The sequence below is a fragment of the Haplochromis burtoni genome, unplaced genomic scaffold, assembly GCF_018398535.1.
Source record: "Haplochromis burtoni strain Fernald_Lab_line unplaced genomic scaffold, NCSU_Asbu1 Contig_90, whole genome shotgun sequence".
Lineage (NCBI taxonomy): Eukaryota > Metazoa > Chordata > Actinopteri > Cichliformes > Cichlidae > Haplochromis > Haplochromis burtoni.
Genome location: NW_024582451.1, coordinates 1,328,651 through 1,337,373, shown reverse-complemented (window position 1 = coordinate 1,337,373; position 8,723 = coordinate 1,328,651).

Sequence of the window (8,723 nt, the reverse complement as noted above, 5' to 3'; positions counted from 1 at the left end):
ATACTTGCTCAGTCTTTTTTAACTGCACTGTCATGAACTGTCGCCTTTAGCTTGCAAACTTAAGCCTGTAGATTCAGACATGAAACTCTTGGATTTTTTTGTCAGTTTGTCCTTTGCAGGGATGTCCAATCAAATGCAAATTAACTCATTTAATTAGCAGCACACAGCTGCTAATTCCCTCTTAATACCCATGGAGGCAGTAAGGGTGTACTTTTCTACTGCAGTTAATTAAAATTTCTAATAGATGTGGACTTCATAATAAAATACTATAGAAAACTACATTGTTGTGCAAGAAAGAAATGATAAAGAAAATGGAAAATTATTTGCCTACAAAAAATAGATCATTTGATAAGCACAACCATTTATTGCACAGCATGTTACCTGCATTAAATCTATTAAGTCAGGACAATTTGCATATTAATGATGAAGTCAAAGGAGCTTGCAAAGAAAAGCGTCTGCACTTCTTTAAGTTGCTTGAAGACGTTTCACCTCTCATCCGAGAAGCTTCTTCAGTTCTAAGGTCAAATGGTGGAGAGTCCCAGATATAAACCTAGTGGGAGTGACCCCCCACAGAGGGACAAAAGGACCCCCTGATGATCCTCTAATCGCCTGAGCCAAGGTGTGAAACTGGGTGTGGGTCCCAATCAGCCAGAGTTTCGGGTGAGTTCATTGTGAAACCTGGCCCCACCTTATCATGCGAATTCCTGAGGTCAGATGGCCCAGGATGTGAGTGGGCGTTAAGGCGTCTGGGAAGGGATCTCAAAACTGGATTATAGATGGCAGAGAGTTGGTGTCGTAAACCACCGCCTCTGTTCAAAGATGGTCGCTCACAGTGGACATAGATGGCTTCTTTCACTCCTCTTTCAAACCATCTGTCCTCTCTGTCCAAAATGTGAACATTGGCATCCTCGAAAGAGTGTCCTTTATCCTTAAGATGCAGATGGACTGCTGAGTCTTGTCCTGTGGAGGTGGTTCACCCGAAAGACAAAACGCCAAAACACAAACTTAACAATGTGGTGTATGCTGTACAGTGCAGCGAGGAATGCTCAGACCTCTACATTGGAGAGACCAAACAGCCACTTCACAAGCGCATGGCACAACACAGAAGAGCCACCTCCACAGGACAAGACTCAGCAGTCCATCTGCATCTTAAGGATAAAGGACACTCTTTCGAGGATGCCAATGTTCACATTTTGGACAGAGAGGACAGATGGTTTGAAAGAGGAGTGAAAGAAGCCATCTATGTCCACTGTGAGCGACCATCTTTGAACAGAGGCGGGGGTTTACGACACCAACTCTCTGCCATCTATAATCCAGTTTTGAGATCCCTTCCCAGACGCCTTAACGCCCACTCACATCCTGGGCCATCTGACCTCAGGAATTCGCATGATAAGGTGGGACCAGGTTTCACAATGAGCTCACCCGAAACCCTGACTGATTGGGACCCACACCCAGTTTCACACCTTGGCTCAGGCGATTAGAGGATCATCAGGGGGTCCTTTTGTCCCTCTGTGGGGGGATACTCCCACTAGGTTTAAATCTGGGACTCTCCACCATTTGACCTTAGAACTGAAGAAGCTTCTCGGATGAGAGGTGAAACATCTTCAAGCAACTTAAAGAAGTCCAGACACTTTTCTTTGCAAGCTCCTTTGACTACGATGACCTGGATGACATTAATGATGAAGGAACTGAGCTCACAGCCCACTATTTATTCAGTGGGCTAGTTTCAGTCATTGTGATCAAAGGTACTGTTTATAAGGTTGGGGAAACTTGCTGAAGGCTGAGCCTGAAGAAGTCACTTAGATGTGTGACGAAATGTTTGGCTGAAAACGCTCTGACCAGACGAACAGAATCAACTTTTTGGGGGTAAATCCACTACACTTACCAAAAAAGCTTACATTCAATGCAGTATATAGATATTTACAATTATCCTATTTTGATGAATATGCTGCTGCTGATTTACCTGTTTTATGCCTTCCTCCAACATGACAACAAACAGTCAGAAATAACCGACTGTTTTTTCACTATCAGTAATTAAAACAATCGACTGATTGATAACTAACAGAAAAAGAGAAAAAGAAACGGAAGCCCAAACATTATTACATTTATCAGAGTTGAGTCTAAAACAGTTGAAAGCCTTCTCACTGCCATCTACTGGTAGCATGATGAAACAGCCCGGTCTCTTTCTCATTACATCAACGGTCATTGTGTTTGGTGTCCTTGGACAGCTTTTATCTAAATTATATTCAGCACAGTTGTGGAATCAAGGCTGGGACTAAGCAACAGTGAGATTAGTCTGAAGAAAAATGATGGACGTGTAAGAACTGAATTCATAGTGGTCTGTTAAGTCGGGTGCTGCCGTGACAGGAGAGCTTAAGATAGCCAAGACAGCATTTATGCATATTCAAACACAGCAATAAATAAACACTTGAATGGAAATTAAATATGTAAAATAAATCAAAACTTACCGAAGCTTAGTGAGTTACTGTTGTGCAAAGAGGTTATAGTTGACTGACCAGGTAATGTAAAGATGAATATTTTACTTAATGTTGCAGATTATTGTTTAAATCCTCAGTTCTCTGGGAGGTGCACTCAGAGGCAGGGACTGGAAAAATACAGCACATTTTCCTCATAGTTACTACATGCAGCCTAAAGTCACCTAAAGTAAGTAATCACCTTAACACGTTTGGTACACAAACAAACTAAACTTTCTGTCATCGTTGTATTTTTACTCAGTTGTATATAGTATTTGTATTCTATTTTTATCTTATTGTATATTTATTTTATTTTATTCTACTGTATATAGTATTTTATTCTATTCTGTACAGTTGTGTACTGTATTTATTCTTATTGTATTCTAATTTTTGCCTCATAACTTTTGCACTGTCCACTTCCTGCTGTGACAAAACAAATTTCCCACGTGTGGGACTAATAAAGGTTATCTTATCTCATCTTATCTTATCTTATCTTATCTTAAATGATCAGACCTCTATTATAGCATGCAGTTCTGCATATAATAACAAAAACTACGTTGGGTTACTTCGACCTTCACTGAAAACCTGAAAATAAACGTGCTCTGGAAATGGGTCAGCTTCCGATTGACTCAGCCAACTCAAGAGACCCTTCCAGTCCCCTGACGAGAACAAGTCTCATGCTATTACTTTTATGAGTAGCAGAGAATATCACATTATTCATCCTGTGCTAATGTCCCAGCTTATTGGTTTCTTTTGTATGGGATAAAAATACATTGTTGTCTTTGTATCAGTTGCCGTCACATAAAAGCACAGCAAGCTGCAATGCACTTTTTAAGTCTTTGAGTAGTAAACCCCTGCATGGTCAATATTGCCTCAAGTTTCTCCATTTTATTTGCATGAGTAAAAATTAGCATACTGAACTAGAAAGTAGTTACAGTATAAATGTGAATTTTGATCATCTGTCAGCCCTGTGACAGACTGACATTCTCAGCGTATACATGACCTCACACAGCTTCACAGAACCACATGATGGATGAGAGGTCTGTCGGCTCCACCTGTAAATGACCTGAAAGCAGGTTGGATGGATAAATGAATTTCTCTTTTGTTGTTATTTAGCAAAATGTGTTATTTTCTTTAGAATAAATGAAGATTTTCTTAAGGAAAAATAATAATTTGCAAAACAATAATTTAATGAATGATTATTTCAGCAACTGTTCATTTACTTACTCCGAGTTACGCAACCAGACACTTCTGACAATTAACACATACCTCATCGGGGCAGGTGATGCACTTTTTTGTGACGTCCATCATGTTTGTCTTCACGTTTTAATTCACTCTCAGTGGATGCAGCATGTTGACAAGGTGGTGTTCAGTATAGCAGCAGTCAGCGGGGTCTCCTTTTTTAAGGGCACTACATTAGAGATATCCAATTTCTTTCATTTCCCCTCTTCCTGTGTGTGTGTCCATCTATTAGCGCTGTCACAAAGGACTGTTTTTCACACCATGCCTCAATTTAGCAGTGGGTGATAATATGGGACACCAACCTGTTCCCACTGTTTGTGTGATTTCAAAAGTGGAAGGGATTGAAATTACGTCTGCTTTAACCTAAATTCTGATTTTCCATCCCATTAGAAAAGAATATTTTACATTTTCTAATTAGGTGACATGCGTCATTTGATACGCTAGTGCGCATCAACAGCTTTGAAGATATTTCCCTCGTTCTTTATTGATTTTGTACCTGCACTGCTGTTGCCATTGTGTTTACACTCTGTCTGTTCAGTGGGTGTTTTTGCTGCAGAAACAAAATCCTCATTGGAATAAATTTAGCCAAGCTGAATTTTATGCTCGAGTAACAATTTGATTGGATGTTTGCATAAGAAAGGGAGTTGATGGAACATTACTGATCCCTCATTACAGTGATTTCTTCCATTTAGAAACTAAAGGTTACACCTTTAGAAACAAAGCTTATTTATTCATTTCATTTTGCAAATGACAAAGTATTGAGAACGCTATTTAAGATTCATTCATTCAGTTAAATATCACATATAAATGAATATCAAATATTTGTTTCTCTCTCTCTCTAAACTCTATTTCTACACCTCATTTTATGTGATTGCATTGTTGTCTGTTGTATGTATGCTGCTATGAAAGTTTTGTAGTAGTGAGTCAGCAGACAGATGTTTCTGCAGTTTCATGAACAGAAATTATGCAAGAGAATTCATATTAATAATAGTAAAAATACCAAGAATGGAAAAGGATAAAAAAAAAAAAGTAGTAACCCACTAATTAATCACTACAATTTAATAAATGTATTCACCTATGACAAGTATTTTTTTTCTGCATTTTATGCTGTCCTGACATGTCAAGAGATGAGCAGACCCTCTTTTCTTGAGTCAGCCAAAAATGCCTTCTTTGCATTTATTTTTCCATTTTGTTCATCCCAGAAAATGTCAGCCTGCACTCAGAGGTCTCGAAGAGCTTCCTGTGTCCTATTTCTGGTGCTGGAGGATGCCACTTAATGGAGGTTACCCCTAATGTCATGTTACTCTTAATATCGGGATTCCTTTTGCAAAGTGGAAAATGCAATAAAAAGAAAAAGAAATGGAAAAGATCTTAGGGACAAGTAACTAGTGACAGGTGTATCACAGGGCTATTCGCATTCATTTTCACACCTATGGTCAATTTAGAATGTCAGATTAATCAGCCTAACAAACATGTCCTTAGAAACATGACAACTATGGTGTGAAAAACTGAAATAAACTGCATGGTACATTTTTTATCAAGAAATTGCGCCCCCCAAAATGTCTGATGTAGTATATGATAGAAAAAGGTACACTCACATATGTAAATTAATATGTTTTTAACATTTTGTCAGAAGTTTCACAAAACAATTTTCTGGCAGTTATTTCATGGTTCAGACATAAAAGGGTTAAACAGGCTAATGGACCTCAGCACATGAGAAAATATAGTCTATAGGGTTAAGGAATAATGGTGCACTGCCTCTTTCTCCTGTGGAGCCAGTGGGCAACAATCAACACTGCTTTAAAAGCTGCTCATGCTCTCAGTGGGTCAGCCTTGGTCGTGTGAAGAGAGTAAATGGTGTGCTTTGCATTGTGCTGCATTGTGCTTTTTAAGCAGCACCTGTTAAATTTGTGTGTCTGGCAGTTTCTTTGTAATTGAGTGGACTCATCTGAGGATTTTACACTCCATTGCACCAACAATAGATGTACTCCAGGTAGTGAATTTCAAAGAAACTTGAGTGAGTACTTGGCCGTGGTGTTGTCAGATTTCTATAATAGAAGCCCAGTCAAACAGGCTTTGAGACTAGTCTGTGACCATCTGCATATTTGCAGAAAAAACTGTATTTTTTGCATCAACTTCTTTGCAACTGATTTCACCCAGTGACAGCCAGCAGCCACTTATAACCAGAGACAGCCAATTGGGGAATGCTGTACACATTTTTTTTCTTAGCAACAGTGTCTGTAATACTCACATGGGAAACCTCAAGGTGTGCTTCTTTACATATATTGTGAATTCAGCTGAGTTAAGTTATTGGAAATAAAGTTTTTCGTTTTTGGTTGTAACTCACCGTTTATCTTTATTTTGCGAGATATGCCTTCTTTTTATGACTACTTCTTCTTTAATGTGAATCTGCACACTGGAGTTTTCCTGAGCAACAAATGCAGCTGCTGGAACACTCTTTCCTTTATTCATATTCACATGATGTTTCGCATGAAATAAATAAAATGGAAAAACAAAAATGCACCATCACAAATCCTGACAGTTTAATTCAATATTGTCCGCTCATTCTTGCCCTCTGACAAATCCCACAAATCTAACAACTGAGAGGCTGTTATTTACTCAACAATGCAATTAGTTTTCATTTTCTATTGAAATAAACAGATTCATTATAAACAGAGGGGGTACCCCCGCCCCCTTTTTTCATAATGAGCAACTACATTAGTGATTCAAAAGTGTGAAAAGGGCAGCGACTGGAGGAGGTTTTAATTAAGCAGTAACAAGTAAAGGTGTGACGCAGTTTGATTTGGAGGTCAGTGTTATTTATCTTTCTTTGTGTGTCAGATTACTTTCACATTACAGAGCTCTCTCTCTCTCTCACTGTTGGGAGGTCAGAAAAATTAATCATTTACTCAGTGAAAAGATGTGTAAGTGACAGATATTAAATCTAGTAAATCCATTGTAGAAGCAATATCTTTTAACCTGCACAGCAATATGAATGTTGACTACACTGAGAGCCAAGGTTGTAGCCAATGTATATTTTTTCCCAATTAGCCAACAGCATGAAATTTTTTATAACCTGTTTTCAGGGTGTTTTGATTATGCTACGTTGTATTTTTAATATTTTAAAAACTCACAGAGACAGATAGTTTAGATGCTGAGTAATATCATTCGCACTGCATTTTTTTTTTTACATTTAATAACCTGAAGGGACTTTACAAAAAAGTAAAACTTACCGAATGTTCTAATACAACACTGTATATTAGAGTTTTAGCACAAACTAAAAATAGACGCCGTTTTTAATGATTAAAGCTTCTCAAGTGCAGGGTTAATGTTGCAAAAAGGCATATTTTAACCCCCAAAAATACCAAAACAAAAGTAGAAGTGGGAAGCCTAAAAACATCTACAACAGATTAATAAGTCATATCCTAAAAAAGTGAAGAAAAAAAATCTGACACAGGACCTGAGAGATGCATCTGGACCTTCAGTTGATCCATCTAACATTGAGAAACGTTTCCAGTGGAAGGGTGGCTGTCAAGAAGCCATTATGCAATGTAGTGAAAAGGCTGAGGTACGCCAAATTACACAAGAACTTGACATCACATCAGTATGTCTGGAGGAATTCAGGAGAAAGCTACAACACTGAATGTCTACAGCCAACACGGTCATGGTTTTTGGCTTCATATCAGCCGGAGGTGGTCGGATCTTGTCAGAACTGATGGAAATTGTGGGATCAACTTGACAGAGAACAGAACTAAAGGGCGCCAACATCCAATGAAGAGCTTTAAATGTCCTTCAAGAAGCCTGGAGAACTATTTAAGGAAATTACAAGAAAGAGTACTAGAGTTCAGGCTGTGTTTAAGAATAAAAGTATTCTTAAACACAAATATTGACTCTCAAGCTCGCTCAAACTCTAGTTTTGTATTATATATTGTGTTTAAATGTATATTTGCATGCTTCAGTAAATCTCTGCTCCTATTTCCCATTTTCCCAGCAAAATATGATGAATTGAGGGGTGACTCAAGACTTTTAGCACATTACTATATGGAGAAATATAAACACAGCTATTTCGGTTCTTACAGTCTTTTAATAATAAGTTCTTCAAATGACACAAATGTTGTTTTTGTTGCATCCTCTAGGACAATTCAGAATAAAAAATACTTAAGGTGATGCTCCTCCAGGAAGGCAGATATAATTTGCTTGTGAAAATAACAAATTAAAACAAGGTTTGGTACATTTGAGTACAAAAGTATCTTTGTTTTGTATAGGGAATGGTGATAGTTAGGTATTTAATGTTCTTGGTGCATTACAAATTAAGAAAATGCCAGAAATTTGGCCGATAAAATATTTGCCACTTGTTTCACAGCTTTCCTACTTTCTACACTCTAGGTATTCTACCTGCACCTCAGCGCTCTCGGTGCATCCCATAAAACTTTAAAGAAGTATCCTTTACTTACGCAGAAGCATTCGTTAAATCTCTACCAGCAGCATGAGCATAAAAATTTAAACATCGTAGTCATGATTGGAGAACAGACAGCCGTTGATATTCATGTATTAGTTCATTGCCCTAAAACGTGGACTCAGAGGAACTCGCTCAGACGTCACTTTCACAAGAGTTCATCGGTTGTCAAGGTCTGCCAGTCTCAGACTTATGCAGCTCATCTCTGGCGTAGGAATGAAGGTAAAATTCAAAAAGTTAGTCATCAAAGTTTGACTGTAGCTCTGTATTCTGTGAATGGATAACGTCAGACTGAGATGGATTCTTCTCTATACTACTGACGACTGAATAAAGTAATTCGATTTTAACAAGTTTATCTATTTGTGACCTTTAATGAAATTAAGCCAAAAAAATGTTTATGTTTATCAAATGTTGTAGCTTTGTTATTTTCTTGTCTTCTTTGCCCTTTGCACAAATAATGAAAATCAATTATCTTTAGGTCAGTGCTGTCTGACTGTGTTTCCTTTTTGTATTGAGCTGAAAAGAGTCTGAAGCGCTTGTGCCCCCTCTGT